The sequence below is a fragment of the Typopeltis vanoorti genome, chromosome 18, assembly GCF_054136105.1.
Source record: "Typopeltis vanoorti isolate ZY-2024b chromosome 18, IOZ_Tvanoo_1.0, whole genome shotgun sequence".
NCBI classification, from domain to species: domain Eukaryota; kingdom Metazoa; phylum Arthropoda; class Arachnida; order Uropygi; family Thelyphonidae; genus Typopeltis; species Typopeltis vanoorti.
In genome coordinates this window covers 37,070,143-37,086,393 of record NC_143566.1, presented here as the reverse complement: position 1 = coordinate 37,086,393, position 16,251 = coordinate 37,070,143, and the positions used below count along the sequence as shown (strand labels likewise).

Here is a 16,251-nt window from a genome sequence, read left to right as displayed (position 1 = left end):
ACTCGTGGTTAACTATGGGTGTAATGACATGTGATGAGGATCTTATTTTCCACATATTGTCATAAATGTTCATGAATGTATATCCGTGTGTGATCATGGTATCAGTTTGAGGGACGAAAAATATTCAGATGCATCATAGTCTACCAGAAACAGACTACTGGTCACAGATTGGGCCATCTGGGTTTCTTGGGGAGATCAGCAGGTGGCAGATCTGTAGAATGCTCCCTATAAGGATAGGATGAGAGTGTGTGAGTTACAAAGTTCAGTTGATTGGTGGAGAAGAGGGGACATATAAAATCTCACAAGCTGTTGAGAGTTTTATAAAATTTATGCACAGGAAATTTTCAATACATGAAAATCAGAGAACTGGGGGTAATCTGTGGAAGTTGTGTAAGTGTAAGAGTGCGGTTAGTAAGGATGTGCAATCTACATATTTTGCATGGAGAATGGTGAAGAAGTGGAATGGATTGCCAGAATTAGTCATGAGAGCCCTGACAGTAAATGAATTTAAGGAGAGGCGTGATAGGTTTTTTGAATATAAACATTATTGTGGGAGATCCACACTATATTATTATTATAATATGTCCAACTGGCAATTAAACATATGTTGATTAAGGAAAACATCTTGTATCTGATTTTTCTACTTTCAAACATCAATCTTCTTTCTGGTACACGTTTGAGAGTATAAGTTTTATGAGGTAGTCAGGTTCCCTAGAAAAACTACAAGCTTATTTACAAAAGCTTAATTCAGTGTATGATAGGATCAAGTTCATTCCAATTGGAGTTTTGGTTTAGAAAATTGGCCGCCTCATAAATATGTCAACAAACTTGTACCAGAAAGAGCATTGATGTTGGAGACCAGGATAAAGGAAATCCTGAAGAAAACACTCATTGATTCAGCCAGAGAGGTCTGTGGTGAGGTTGTTCTGATTTTTCTATCTGTAAGGATAGAAAAATCAGAACTACATAGTGGGCTCAGGAAGTTAAAGAGGCAGTCAAGGAAAAGAAGAAAGCATATTACAAGTTTCTGGAAAGTAAGTTAACTTTTGCTCTTAGGGAATACAGAGAAAAATGTAAGAGAGCAAAACATTGACCAGCTAAACAAGTCATGGGAAGACTTTGGTAAGTAAACAGAAAATAAATATCAGGAAGATGGAAAATAATCTGGAGGACATTAAAAAGCTTAGAAATGGAGAAAACAGTACTGTAAAAAGAATCAGAGATGATAAAGGTGACATGAAAACTGAACATAAATATATTCTAGATGTCATCATCATCATCAAATTCCTGCCATGTACCCTCAAGGGGTGTACAGGATATGACAGTACTACATGAAAAAATTACATCATTACTAACTTCCTATCTACAATTTTCCTCCAAATCAGTCTGTTACTTGTCAAGACTCCAACATTATCAGATCTTATATTTCTATCGTCTAAGGCACTTTGTACCGTATCAATCCACCTATATCTTGGTCTTCCTCTGGGTCGTTTTCTTACCAACCTGGCAGAGAACACTTGTTTTGCTAATCTTTCCTCTCCCATTCTATTTAAGTGACCATACCACCTGAGATTAGCTCTGCTAACACATTCCTGGATGCTGACAATGTCAAGTTCTTTCCTAATATCCTCATTTTTAATATGATATTGCCATTGATGCCATCTATTCATGCCTCTAATCTTTCTCAGGACTCTCATATCTGCGGTCTCTAGTCTTTGGTCAAGTGTTTTACTTCTGACCCAGCTCTCAGATCCATAAGTTAAAACTGGTTTGAACACCGTCTTGTACACAGCTAATTTAGTGTTCCGACTAATTTCTCTCTTATTCCATATGAACTTATTCAATTGACTTCCCAACGTACCAGCTTTGCTGATTCTGTTGTCTATTTCTATATTTAATTTACCATCTTCAGTAAAAATCGTGCCTAAGTATTCTATAATTTATATAATTTATATAATATAATTCTATAATGATTCTGCCTATTTTCATTATCTTTGTCTTTTTATTGCTGATCTTCATACCATATCTATTACAACAGCTATTCAATTTAGACAGAGAATCTTGCAGACTTGTAGCGGATTTATTTAGAAGTATAACATCATCCGCATAAAGCAAAGAGCTGACATTAACATCTCCAATTTTGATATCAGGTTTAATACCACTTTCCTTCATAATGTGATCCATATAAATAATGAATAACAGAGGGGATAATGTACATCCTTGTCTCACACCAGATTTAACATTAAACCATCTTCCTGTACTTCCTTCAATTCTAACTGCTGACTCACAACTGAAATAAAGACTAAGTATTGCTTGATATAATGCCCCATTGACACCATATAACTGCAGCGTACTGAATAGCTTCTCTCTTGGCACCTTGTCATATGCATTTTCCAAATCGACAAAACTTAAATACAGATCTTCGTTATATTCCCATGCTTTCTTGACTGTTTGTTGTAAAGTGAAGATCTGATCCTGACAGCCTCTATTTGGCCTGAATCCAGCTTGTTCTTCACCAAGCTTTTCTTCCACAATTCTTCTCAACCGTTTCTCAAGTATACTTGCATAGATCTTGCAAGGAACACTCAGTAGGGAAATACCTCTGTAATTCTCACATTCAGTTTTATTTCCCTTTTTATATATGGGTACTATGAGAGCTCTACACCAATCATCGGGAATTCGTCCCTCTGTCCAGAAATTATGAACTATACAGTGCAGCCACTGTAAGACTTTTATACCACCATACTTCAGCATTTCTGGTTGAATATCATCTACTTCTGCTGCCTTTCCACATTTCAAGCCTTTGATGGCTTTTTCTACTTCAAGTATGGATATGTATTCCTGACTGCATGCCTGGTCAGTGATTTTTATCACTGTGCTGTCATCACTGCTTGTTTCATTTAGCAGTTTTTCAAAGTAATTACTCCATACTTCAAGGATATCTTTTTCTCCTGTTTTCATGTCACCTTTATCATCTCTAACTCCTTTTACAGCACTCTTTCCTCCATTCCTAAGCTTCTTCAACAACCTCCAGAATATTTTGCCACCTTCTTGATATTTATTTTCTATATTCTTGCCAAAGTCCTCCCATGACTTTTGTTTAGCTAGTTTTACACACTGTTTAGCTTTCTTACATTTGTCTCTGTATTCTGTAAGAGTAAAAGCTGACATTTGCCAGGAACTTTTGATATGCTTTCTTCTTTTCCTTCACTGCCTCCTTAACTTCCTGTGTCCACCAGGGAGTTCTGATTTTTCTATCTTTGCACACAACCTCACCACATGCCTCTCTGGCAGAATCAATCAATGTTTTCTCCACAGTTTGCCACTGAATCTCCAAGGTTTGATTCCTGTTCTCAAACTCTTTCATTTTCTTTTCAATAACCTTTCTGTATTTCAGTCTACATTTCACATCTGAGAGCTGCTCAACTTTTATTCGCTTTAAAACTTTCTTACATGTTATTCTTTTCAATATGAAATTCAATTTTATCCTGCTCAAGACTAAATAGTGATCGCTTCCAATTTCAAATCCTCTGTACACTCTGGTGTCCTGCACCAGGGAGAAAACATCACTATCAACAATAACATAATCAATGAGACTTTTCTTATTCCTAGCCCCTTCTCTCCATGTGAATTTGTGCACATTTTTATGTTGGAACATGGTGTTAGTAATAACCAGTCCATGTCCTGAGCAGAAATCCAACAGATATTTGCCATTATTATTAGCTTTGCTCTTTTCTCCAAATTTTCCTTAAATATTTTTCTATGTCTCACAATCATTTCCTACTCTACTATTTAGATCCCCAACAAGGACCAACTTTTCCTTTTTCATTGTGTCAGTTGCTTTTTCTAAAGCGTCAAAAAATTCCTCCACTTCTACCTTAGTAGAACCTTCTGTGGGACCATAGGCACAAATAAGTCTAATTGTCCAGTTCCCCATTCTCATATTTGCCCACATTACTCCAATTGAGACTGACTGCCATTCAAGAAGATTAGCCTCGTATTTTGTGTTGAATACTATGGCTACTCCTTCTTTTCCTTGATTGTCATTGCCTGAATATAACATTTTGTATTTATTGCTCAGAAAGATCTCACCAGTTTTGGTCTTTTTTGTTTCAGTCACCACTATTATGTCGATCTGGTACTTATCTAATTCCTCAGCTAGCTCCATTTCTTTGCCATTCAGGCTTCTTACGTTGATAGTACCGATCTTTAACTCTGGTGATGTTGAGTTGGGGTTTGTTTTCAGATTTGTTCCAGTAGCTGACTTTTCGCTGTTCGCCCTGGTTCCCTGGCGAAAACAACGGGGGCGTTGTTTAACCGGGCGACGCCCCAGCAGGCATGAAATTTTGTCATGTTGTACCATCATTTTTTATTTTGGTTTAACCAATAAGAATACAATTTCGTCGGCTAAATCCCAAATTGCCAGCCCATCCTCGTTCATTCAGTATCAAAGTTGATACCCAATAGGGTGCACCACGAGAAGGTGAGGATTGGACATTAGGTCAGAAGCTCTAGTCGGTTCTCCGCATTCCTTTAAAGGCTATGTGGAGGTCTCCTCTCAGTTATACAGCTTTGACTCTTGAGCACCCCATTCTAGATGTCTGAAGTAATTAAATAAATTAATTACTAAATGAAACAAGTACTGTCAGTATGGTGGTAGAAAAAGCCATTAAAAACCTAAAATGTGAAAAGACAGCTGGGCTGGTTGAAATTCAATCAGAAATATTCAAATACAGAGGTATAAAAGTTTTACAGTTGGTGCCCTGCATAATTCAGAAAGTCTGGTCACAGGATCAAATTCCAGATGATTGGAGTAGTGCTCTCATAGAACTATCTATAAAAAGGGAAACAAAACTAAATGTGAGAATTGTAGAGTATTTCCCTACTGAGTGTTCCTGGTAAGATTTATGCAAGTATTATTATTATGGGGCTACTCCATGCAGTCCATAAACTCCTCCAGCTAGGTCCTAAACATCAAGCCAAGCACTATCCAACATTTGTGCAGTATCTATCACACTTTGCTTTGAACTCATTCACAATCATGGCATCCACCACAGATTCTGGCAACCTATTCTGCTCATTTCACACTCTCCAAGTCTGCTAACTACACTCTTGCTCGGTTTTCAAGGGGTGATGACTAGTTATTCCGCTACCAGACCTGTTCTGAAAAATTTCCTCTGTATTAATCTTGTAAAAACCTTTCAGTAATTTATATGTCTCAACCAAATTCTGTAACCCACAATTCATCAATCTGTCCTCATAAGGTTAATTCCATAGACTTGCTACCATCTTGGTCACTTAACTCTGGATCCTCTCTACCTCTTCCTCATCCCCAAGAAACCCAGATGACCAGATCTGGGCACAGTCAAACTGGGGTTTTATCAAAGCTCTATAAAGAGGTATAATAACCTGCTTGTCTCTGCTCATCAGTGTATTCTTCAGTAACCAATTAATCTGATGAGCTACTTTAGACACTTTTGCAATATTATTATTATTATTATTACATGGAGTCCAAGGAGTCCAAAGACTCATTGAGAGAGGGCACCTACTCTACAGCTCTCTGTCTCTATCACTCAATCCATGAACTACAGCGAACCCGATCATCTACACCAATGCCATCTACTGCCCACGACCACTAGTATTTTCAATGACAATCAAAAATATCCATGCCCATGGCAGGATTCGAAACCGCAGCCTTTTGGCTGGAGAGTGGATATGCTAACCACTCGGCCAACCAGGCTGGCTTTAACTTTAACTCTCTATCCACAATGCCATAAATCCCTGGCTTATCAATTTCCAAGAGTACAGTTCCACCAATGTGGTACACAGCTGGTAATCTTTTCACCCAAAATATGCATAACCTTGCACTTTGCCACATTAAACTGACATCCATTCTCCTTTGCCCAGACTGCCATTCTATCCAAATCATCTGGCAAAATTTTATCATCATCTGTATTAACTATTGCTCTATGCAATTTTGCATCAGTGGAAAATAACTGAATAGTTCCTCTCAGATTCTTTCCTATATCATTGATCTACAAATTAAATAGTAGCGGCCCAAAAACACGATCCTGTGGCATGCCACTAGTCACAGGCCTTCTACTGGATTCTACCCCTGAATACTACTACTCTCTGATATATCTCCATCAATCACCCTCTTATCCATCCCCATGTGCTGCAATTTATTGATTAGAATTCCATGTGATCCTGTCAAAAGCTTTTATAAAGTTCAGCAGTATCACTGTAAAGCCAATACCTTTATCGCTAAGTTGTCATATTATAAAACGTGACAAGTTATTGAGGCATGACCTACCCTTCACAAAATTATGTTCCCCCCCCATAGAGTATCCCATTTCTGTCTATCCATTCCTGTATTTTGCTCTTGTCCAACTTCTCCAGTACTTGACAATGACTCCTGACATGCTGATCAGTCAATTTCTTGCATCTGTCTTGGAGCCTTCTTTATGCAATGGAACTATTTTCCCCTCTTTCCATCCCCTTGGAACTAATCCAGAGTTGAGACTTAGATTAAACAACATGGTCAAAGGCACAGCCAGTTGCCTGGCACCATCTCATACAACTTGAACTGGTATACCATCTAACACCATAGTAGTAGTAGTAGTAGTAATATTAACATCAAGGTTGTGTAATATGCTATGTCCTTAGATTAAACAACATTTTAGATTACAACAACTTAGATTAAACAACATGGTCAAAGGCACAGCCAGTTGCCTGGCACCATCTCATACAACTTGAGCTGGTATACCATCTAACACCATAGTAGTAGTAGTAATATTCACATCAAGGTTGTGTAATATGCTATGTCCCTCCAGTTCATTTACCTCAGTTTGCAAATAAGCCTTTGCCTCTTCTGTTACTGCAATATATTCAGCTGGATGATATACTCTTACAAAGTGTTCGTCGTCATCCGGTATCGTCCTCTAAAAAGAGGGTTGCAGCAGATGAGCAGCTCTTCTCCATTTCTCTCAATCTGTTGCCTCTGTCATTCTTAAACCAGTCCATTCCACAATGTAATTAAACCACTCTTTGGTTGGCCTTCCACGTCTTCTCTTACCTTCAACTTTCCCCTGTAATATAGTTCATAAGATGTCCTGAGGAACCTCTCAGAAGATGTCCTGCAAATCTAGTCTTTCTTTGCATAATGTTTTTAAGCAGTGTTCTTTCTATCCCAACTCTTCTTAAAACTTTCTATCCCAACTCTTCTTGATTTGATATTCTCTCTGTATAGCTAATCTTTTCCATCCTTCTATAACACCACATTTCCAATGCATTAATTCTTTCCATATCTCTCTTTCAGAGTGTCCATGACTCACTTCCATAACTTGTAATACTCCAAACTGTTGCTTTAACTATTCCAATTCTCACACCTGTTTTAATATTCTTATTTATTTAACTTCTCTTCATTTCCATAAATGCCAATTTAGCTTTATCTATTCTATTTCTAATGTCCAACTCTGAAGTTCCTTTATCTGAGATCCAACTACCTAAATATTGAAATCTTTCCACTTCTTCTAAAATCTTTCCTCCACATCTTATCTTTGCATTATCTCCTATTTTCCTGCACGTTATCATTATCTTGGACTTTGTGTTAATCCTTACTCTGTACTCTTTACAGGAGTTTTCAATTCTTTGAACAATTTGTTGTAATCCATTTTCGCTTTCTGCCATCACCACTATATCATCTGCATAACTTAAATTATTGATGATTCTTTCATTTATTTTTATTCCTTCTTCTACATCCTCACGTCCTCTCTAAGCATCTGTTCACTATAACAATAATAATGATGATAACTTACATCCTTGTCTAATTCTTCTCTCCACCGGGAATTCTCCTGATTCCTCTCATTTTACACATACTGACGCTGTTTGTGTCCAATATATTCTCTTCAAGATTTCCAAATCATACAAGTCAATATCAATATTTTCTAGAATATCAAAAAGCCTTTTATGTCTCACTGTATCGAATGCCTTTTCAAAATCTAGAAACCCCCAAAACACCTTTCCACCATGGTTTAGTGTTTTCTCCCCTAATAATTCTTCAACAAGTTATAGCCTCTCTAGTTCCTCTGTTGGTTCAGAAACCAAACTGTTCTTCATTCATTTCTTTTTCTATTTTACTCTTAATTCTCCGCAAAATTATTTGTGCCAGAATTTTTGCTGTGCGAGTTATAAGACTTATCATTCTCAAATTATTACAGTCTAAAACTCCCATCTTTTTTGGAATGGGGATAAAAATTGATCTTCTAAACTCATCTGGTAATTCTTGTCCCTCGTAAATTCCATTAATAATTTGCCATAACTCTTCCATACCTTTTTCACCTATATTTCTTATAAGTTCTTCTGTATACCATCTATTCCAGGGGATTTTCCTGCTTTCATCTTTTGAATTGCTAGATTCAATTCCTCCCTCATGATGTAATACTTCTGCCCACTATACTCTTTCGTTTGATTTTCTCCTCTTTCTCTGTCTTCATAATATCGTCTCTTTCTCTATCAAACTTTCACCTCTTTCATCCTTGACTGCTCCAAACTTTTGTATCCTTCTCCTTCCTGTCATCATATTAATGTTTTTATAAACACCTTTTATATCATTTCTTTCTGCCTTTGCTGTTGTGTCTTTACCCATTTCATCTAACCACTCTTCCTTTTTTTCTTCTTATCTCTCTTTGTAACTCCCTATTCAAGTCTTCATACTGCTTTTTTTTTTCTCCTCTGTTTTACTATTAACTAGCTTTCTTCTTTTTGTTATTTTTCTCAAAATAATTTCCATTATCCATGATTTTTTCTTTTCTGTCTTTCCTCTTCTCTTTTAACTAAATGTAATTCTGTAGCAGTAATTATGCTTTCCTTCAGAATCTTCCATTTTTCACTTACATTATCACTTACTTGTATATTTCTCTCCTTCATTTCTTCCTCTACTTTCTTTGTGAATTTATTTGCAGTATTTGGTATTTTCAGCTGCTCTATATTCCATGATTTATTTTGTTTCTTTGTAATTACTTTTTTTAACTTAATTTTCATCTTAGTTGATAACAATATATGATCTGTATTATAGTCTACTCATGGATATGTTGTCATATCTTTTATATTATTTTTATATCTTTTGTTTACTAAGTGAACAAAGTGTTCACTTAGTAATTATGCTATTTCACCTGATTCAGTTACCTCCTTCCCAATGGCATTCATTAAAATCATTCTACTTGCTTGCAACATACTGAAAAAACTCTTTGGGATTATCTTTGGCCTACACTGCTAATTTCCTTTCATACTCTGCTTTTGCCTTTCTCATCACATTGGTTACCCTTCTGGCCTGTGTTTTGCACTACTCGTGTGCTTGCTTTTCAATGTTTTTACCCCTTGAATTCCCTCCACAAATTCTTTTTTCTTTTCTTTTCTTTTTTTGTAGATCCAGTTTAATGATGGTATTCATCCATTTAACTCCCACTTACTTTATTCTCCTGACCATACAAGTCTGCTATTACTTCCCTCAAATACCCCTTTACGAATTTTTATGCACTATCCAGCCCTTGAAGTTTCACATGACACGGCACTGATCCAAGCAATCTCCTAAGCTTGTGATACTTGCCAGTCTTATAATTTCACATTACCCCTTCTTAACCGAAAATTCTATACATTTAGCCTATACATTTAGAATGTGACTTGATAAGTCAAGGGTCTCTGTCAAAACTACATTAGTGAAAAGTGAGGTAATATCAAAACTGACCATGATGTCAGAATCTGTCAGAGTTAAATTTTTTTATTAATGTTTTAAAGTGTAAAGAATGTTTAACAGATGAGGGAGAGCTGCCTGTAAGGGAGGAAAGTGATTTGGATAAATGTTTAGCCAGTTTGTAGGTGGGGTTGTCTATGCTATTTACTATTGGACAAAGGGAGGTATTGGGCTTGTAAATTTTAGGGACTCCATATATCTAGGGTGGTTGGACATGATAAGGTTTTTGGTAATTTATTTACATATTGGATAAATTATATGGATTAAGAGAGAAATTAGTCAAAATGCTAAACTATCTAAATACAAGACAGTGTTCGAATCATAGAAAATAGGAATTTTTTTAGTAAATTAAATAGCATTATTGCTGTGCAGACTTTTTTTTCAGTAATTTATTATGGCAAGAAATTTGCTGTAATAGTGTTTGCCATGAATGAGAGCTGGCTGCATATCAACAATTTGGAATACTAATTTGGAAGATTTGATTTGAAGCCAGGAAAAATATTCCTATTTTTAATTCTGGATTTCAAAGATAGCAAAAGATTTGTTAGATGATTAAATGGGCTTTACCTAAGAAAGTCGAAATTATGCATTGCAGTTAAGTACTTTTATATGTTTTTCAGTGCTCTTTTTATTACAGTAAAAATAGTTTTTTATACCATCAAAGCTTTAGATTTGATTGTTTTTATTAACAGGAAAGCTGCTTTGAAGATGATCACTTAAATTGTATGAAGTAGTTGATAATATATTTATGATTATAGTTAATGAAGGTATTAATATAGTATATATTATGTGAACATTTTAATGCATGTGGATGAATTTTTCAGATTATAATTGTACTTAATGATAGAAAAGTTGAAATGTGAACCAGCTGCAACAAATATTGCAGACCAGAATGAAGTAAGTAACACACATACTGGATATTTATTTATTATTATCATGTCTTCATACACTTAGATGAAATCTTATTGAAATGAAATGAGATGAGATGAAATGAAATGAAAATAGTTAATTTTATTAGTTTTTAAGTAGTTCTTCCTTTTTATTTTCATAGTTTCCATCTGATATTATTATTATTATAGCATACTTACATAAACGTAGGTTGTTTTTCTCAGTACATATTTATATGATTGAGGAAATCTTGACAAAATAATGAAATAGATTTTTTTTTTGAAAGTTGGCAGGTATTGAAAAAATAAAAGAGAAATAGACCATCTATAAACAGGGCCAGATTTGGGATTGCTGTCAATACTGAACAATACTTTTCAGTATTATTCAGTAGGACATAAAGCCAAACATTAATGGAAGCTAAGGCAGCTATATGACTATAATTGTATATAAGGAAGTAAGTCGAGTGGTGTATTTTGTGAGAAATAAGATGCTGAAGCTAGATTACATTTTTTTCTCTCCACTTCACCCATTTAAGGAAGGACTGAAAATGAGCATTCAAGGCCTACTGCCTGCAACTGATCTTGAAATTTTGATGGTTTCGATACTGCTAGGTTTGTCACATAAGAAATGAGTTTTTGCTGAAGGTCACATAAGTTTTGTTGAAGAAATTATCTTTGAGTTTTACAACTTTGAGTATCTCTGTTTAATAGTATAAAAAACATTCATTTAAAATTGTGAAAATAATCCTATGTTCTATACCATGGATGTCCAATCTTTTGGCTTTCCTGGGCCACATAGAGTGAAGAGGAATTGTCTTGGACTGCATATAAAATGTATAATATAGTTAATGTATATACGTAACAAAACTTCCTTTATTTTTTTAAATTTTTTATTATAACATTAAAAAAAAAGGACAGATAAAACAAAACTAGTGAGATATTTAGCCTTGTTTACACGAAACCAATGCAATGTTTGGTTCAATGGAAGTGGTTGCAATTAGTAGTGAGCTCTCAAGGTTCTAGTCAGAAATTTATGATCTAACTTTACTCTTCGTATGCTTCGTTCTTGAAAATAGTTGTTTGCAAATGTATGCATTACCAAAAAGTGATGACATGAATAAAGTGTGATTGCGAAGCAAAGAATATTTTTCTCTTGGAAGATAGGTCTTATAAAAATCTAGCAAAGAGACATGATCAAATTTTTCTTTGAGTTGAATATCCGATTGCAACTCTATACATCATTTGAAAATTCAAAGGTAATGTATTTATGTCAACTGAAACTGGAGTTGCAAATATACAAAAAAAAATTGATAATTTTTTCTGAAATCTTGAAACGTATTCTCAAATTCCTGTATCAAAATGGAAAGAAAGGCAGCATATTTTTGGCTGCGGGTTGGACATCCCTGTTCTATACAATGCTCTGTCCAATATCTCTTTCTAAGATGGAAATGATGTGTTCCCCCTCTGACAGCTGATTATGTAAAGTAGTGTATAACAATTCTAAATGCTTGTCAAAAAGAAAACCAGTCAATAGCCTCTCTTTCCCTTTTTTAAAGCCCTTCAAAGTGTTTAGCCCAAACATATAAAATTATGGATATACTTCCTCCAAAAGCTGCCTTACCAATGTGGGAATTACAGCGATTTCTCAATTATCTGACCTTGAAATAACTGAGGGGTGCTTAAGGGTCAAACTGTATAAGGGTCAAAGCTGTATAACTGAGAGGAGACCTCCACATAGCCTTTAAAGGAATGCGGAGAACCGACCAGGGCTTCTGACCTAATGTCCAATCCTCACCTTCTCGTGGTGCACCCTGTTGGGTATCTACTTTGATACTGAACGAACGAGGATGGGCTGGCAATTTGGGATTTAGCCGACCAAATTGTATTCTTATTGGTTAAACCAAAATAAAAAATGATGGTACAACATGACAAAATTTCATGCCGGCTGGGGCGTCGCCCGGTTAAACAACGCCCCCGTTGTTTTCGCCAGGGAACCAGGGCGAACAGCGAAAAGTCAGCTACTGGAACAAATCTGAAAACAAACCCCAACTCAACATCACCAGAGTTAAAGATCGGTACTATCAACGTAAGAAGCCTGAATGGCAAAGAAATGGAGCTAGCTGAGGAATTAGATAAGTACCAGATCGACATAATAGGGGTGACTGAAACAAAAAAGACCAAAAATGGTGAGATCTTTCTGAGCAATAAATACAAAATGTTATATTCAGGCAATGACAATCAAGGAAAAGAAGGAGTAGCCATAGTATTCAACACAAAATACGAGGCTAATCTTCTTGAATGGCAGTCAGTCTCAAGTAGAGTAATGTGGGCAAATATGAGAATGGGGAACTGGACAATGAGACTTATTTGTGCCTATGGTCCCACAGAAGGTTCTACTAAGGTAGAAGTGGAGGAATTTTTTGAGGCTTTAGAAAAAGCAACTGACACAATGAAAAAGAAAAAGTTGGTCCTTGTTGGGGATCTAAATAGTAGAGTAGGAAATGATTGTGAGACATACAAAAATATTTTGGGAAAATTTGGAGAAAAGAGCAAAGCTAATAATAATGGCAAATATCTGTTGGATTTCTGCTCAGGACATGGACTGGTTATTACTAACACCATGTTCCAACATAAAAATGTGCACAAATTCACATGGAGAGAAGAGGCTAGGAATAAGAAAAGTCTCATTGACTATGTTATTGTTGATAGTGATGTTTTCTCCCTGGTGCAGGACACCAGAGTGTACAGAGGATTTGAAATTGGAAGTGATCACTATTTAGTCTTGAGCAGGATAAAATTGAATTTCATATTGAAAAGAATAACATGTAAGAAAGTTTTAAAGCGAATAAAAGTTGAGCAGCTCTCAGATGTGAACTGTAGACTAAAATACAGAAATATTATTGAAAAGAAAATGAAAGAGTTTGAGAACAGGAATCAAACCTTGGAGATTCAGTGGCAAACTCTGAAGGAAAGATTGATTGATTCTGCCAGAGAGGCATGTGGTGAGGTTGTGTGCAAGGATAAAAAAAATCAGAACTCCCTGGTGGACACAGGAAGTTAAAGAGGCAGTGAAGGAAAAGAAGAAAGCATATCAAAAGTTCCTGGCAAATAAGTCAGCTTTTACTCTTACAGAATACAGAGACAAATGTAAGAAAGCTAAACAGTGTGTAAAACTAGCTAAACAAAAGTCATGGGAGGACTTTGGCAAGAATATAGAAAATAAATATCAAGAAGGTGGCAAAATATTCTGGAGGTTGTTGAAGAAGCTTAGGAATGGAGGAAAGAGTGCTGTAAAAGGAATTAGAGATGATAAAGGTGAAATGAAAACGGGAGAAAAAGATATCCTTGATGTATGGAGTAATTACTTTGAAAAACTGCTAAATGAAACAAGCAGTGATGACAGCACAGTGATAAAAAACACTGACCAGGCATGCAGTCAGGAATACATATCCATACTTGAAGTAGAAAAAGCCATCAAAGGCTTGAAATGTGGAAAGGCAGCAGGAGTAGATGATATTCGACCAGAAATGCTGAAGTATGGGGGGTATAAGAGTCTTACAGTGGCTGCACTGCATAGTTCAGAAAGCCTGGACAGAGGGACGAATTCCCGATGATTGGAGTAGAGCTCTCATAGTACCCATATATAAAAAGGGAAATAAAACTGAATGTGAGAATTACAGAGGTATTTCCCTACTGAGTGTTCCTGGCAAGATCTATGCAAGTATACTTGAGAAACGGTTGAGAAGAATTGTGGAAGAAAAGCTTGGTGAAGAACAAGCTGGATTCAGGCCAAATAGAGGCTGTCAGGATCAGATCTTCACTTTACGACAAATAGTCGAGAAAGCATGGGAATATAACAAAGATCTGTATTTAAGTTTTGTCGATTTGGAAAAGGCATATGACAAGGTGCCAAGAGAGAAGCTATTCAATACGCTGCAGTTATATGGTGTCAATGGGGCATTATATCAAGCAATACTTAGTCTTTATTTGAGTTGTGAGTCAGCAGTTAGAATTGAAGGAAGTACAGGAAGATGGTTTAATGTTAAATCTGGTGTGAGACAAGGATGTACATTATCCCCTCTGTTATTCATTATCTATATGGATCACATTATGAAGGAATGTGGTATTAAACCTGATATCAAAATTGGAGATGTTAATGTCAGCTCTTTGCTTTATGCGGATGATGTTATACTTCTAAATAAATCCGCTACAAGTCTGCAAGATTCTCTGACTAAATTGAATAGCTGTTGTAATAGATATGGTATGAAGGTCAGCAATAAAAAGACAAAGACAATGAAAATAGGCAGAATCATTGAAAATGTCAACTCTGTTGTGAATGGAGAACCTGTGGAACAAGTAAAACATTTCAGCTACTTAGGCACAATTTTTACTGAAGATGGTAAACTAAATATAGAAATAGACAACAGAATCAGCAAAGCTGGTATCGTGGGAAGTCAATTGAATAAATTCATATGGAATAAAAAAGAAATTAGTCGGAACACTAAATTAGCTGTATACAAGACTGTGTTCAAACCAATTTTAACTTATAGATCTGAGAGCTGGGTCAGAAGTAAAACACTTGACCAAAGACTAGAGACCGCAGATATGAGAGTCCTGAGAAAGATTAGAGGCGTGAACAGATGGCATCAATGGCAATATCATATTATAAATGAGGATATTAGGAAAGAACTTGACATTGTCAGCATCCAGGAATGCGTTAGCAGAGCTAATCTCAGATGGTATGGTCAGTTAAATAGAATGGGAGAGGAAAGATTAGCAAAACAAGTATTCTCTGCCAGGCTGGCAGGAAAACGACCCAGAGGAAGACCAAGATATAGGTGGATTGATACGGTACAAAGTGCCTTAGACGATAGAAATATAAGATCTGATAATGTTGGAGTCTTGACAAGTAACAGACTGATTTGGAGGAAAATTGTAGATAGGAAGTTAGTAATGATGTAATTTTTTCATGTAGTACTGTCATATCCTGTACACCCCCCTGAGGGTACATGGCAGGAATTTGATGATGATGATGATGATGATGATGAAATAACTGAACCTTCAATTAACTGATCCTTGAATGAGCTAGTGTGTTAGCCATCTTTAATATAGCACCTTGTAAATGTACTGTTGGTTAACTTACCATTCAATTAACTGAACAGCAAATTAATTTCCTGCTTTGGTCAGGTAATTAAAGGATTACTTATATTAAAATATCCACATCAACAACCTTTTGAGTTTTCATATTGATTGAGGTCATTTTTAAGGTGAGTTCTGCAAAATTCATAAGCACACTTTATTAAAATTCATTTTGTCTGTCTACAGAGTACAACTCTGTTCTAGATAGGAGCTATGGAAAATCACTTACCTGAATTTCCATAGTTGATCAATTGACTTACATCTTCTAGGTAGGGTCTAGGATATTGCCAAAAAGCAATATCCTAGACCCTACACACTACTTGTTGATACCTATTAGATAGCCAATATCCAATCCAGTGTACCAGTCTAATATCCAACCCTATCCTCTGCTGTAGTTAACCACATGATAAGTTGATAGTCAGTCTATCAAATGCCTTGGAAAAATCTAAGTATACCACTGTATGCTGGCCTGGT

At 35.9% G+C, this 16,251-nt stretch overlaps 1 protein-coding gene across 1 annotated transcript in view; it reads right to left on the bottom strand.

Moving 5' to 3' along the window:
* LOC150096595 (uncharacterized) overlaps positions 1-16,251 on the bottom strand; it is a 140,085-nt gene that overhangs the window by 122,595 nt on the left and 1,239 nt on the right. The gene's annotated exons all lie outside the window — the stretch shown is intronic.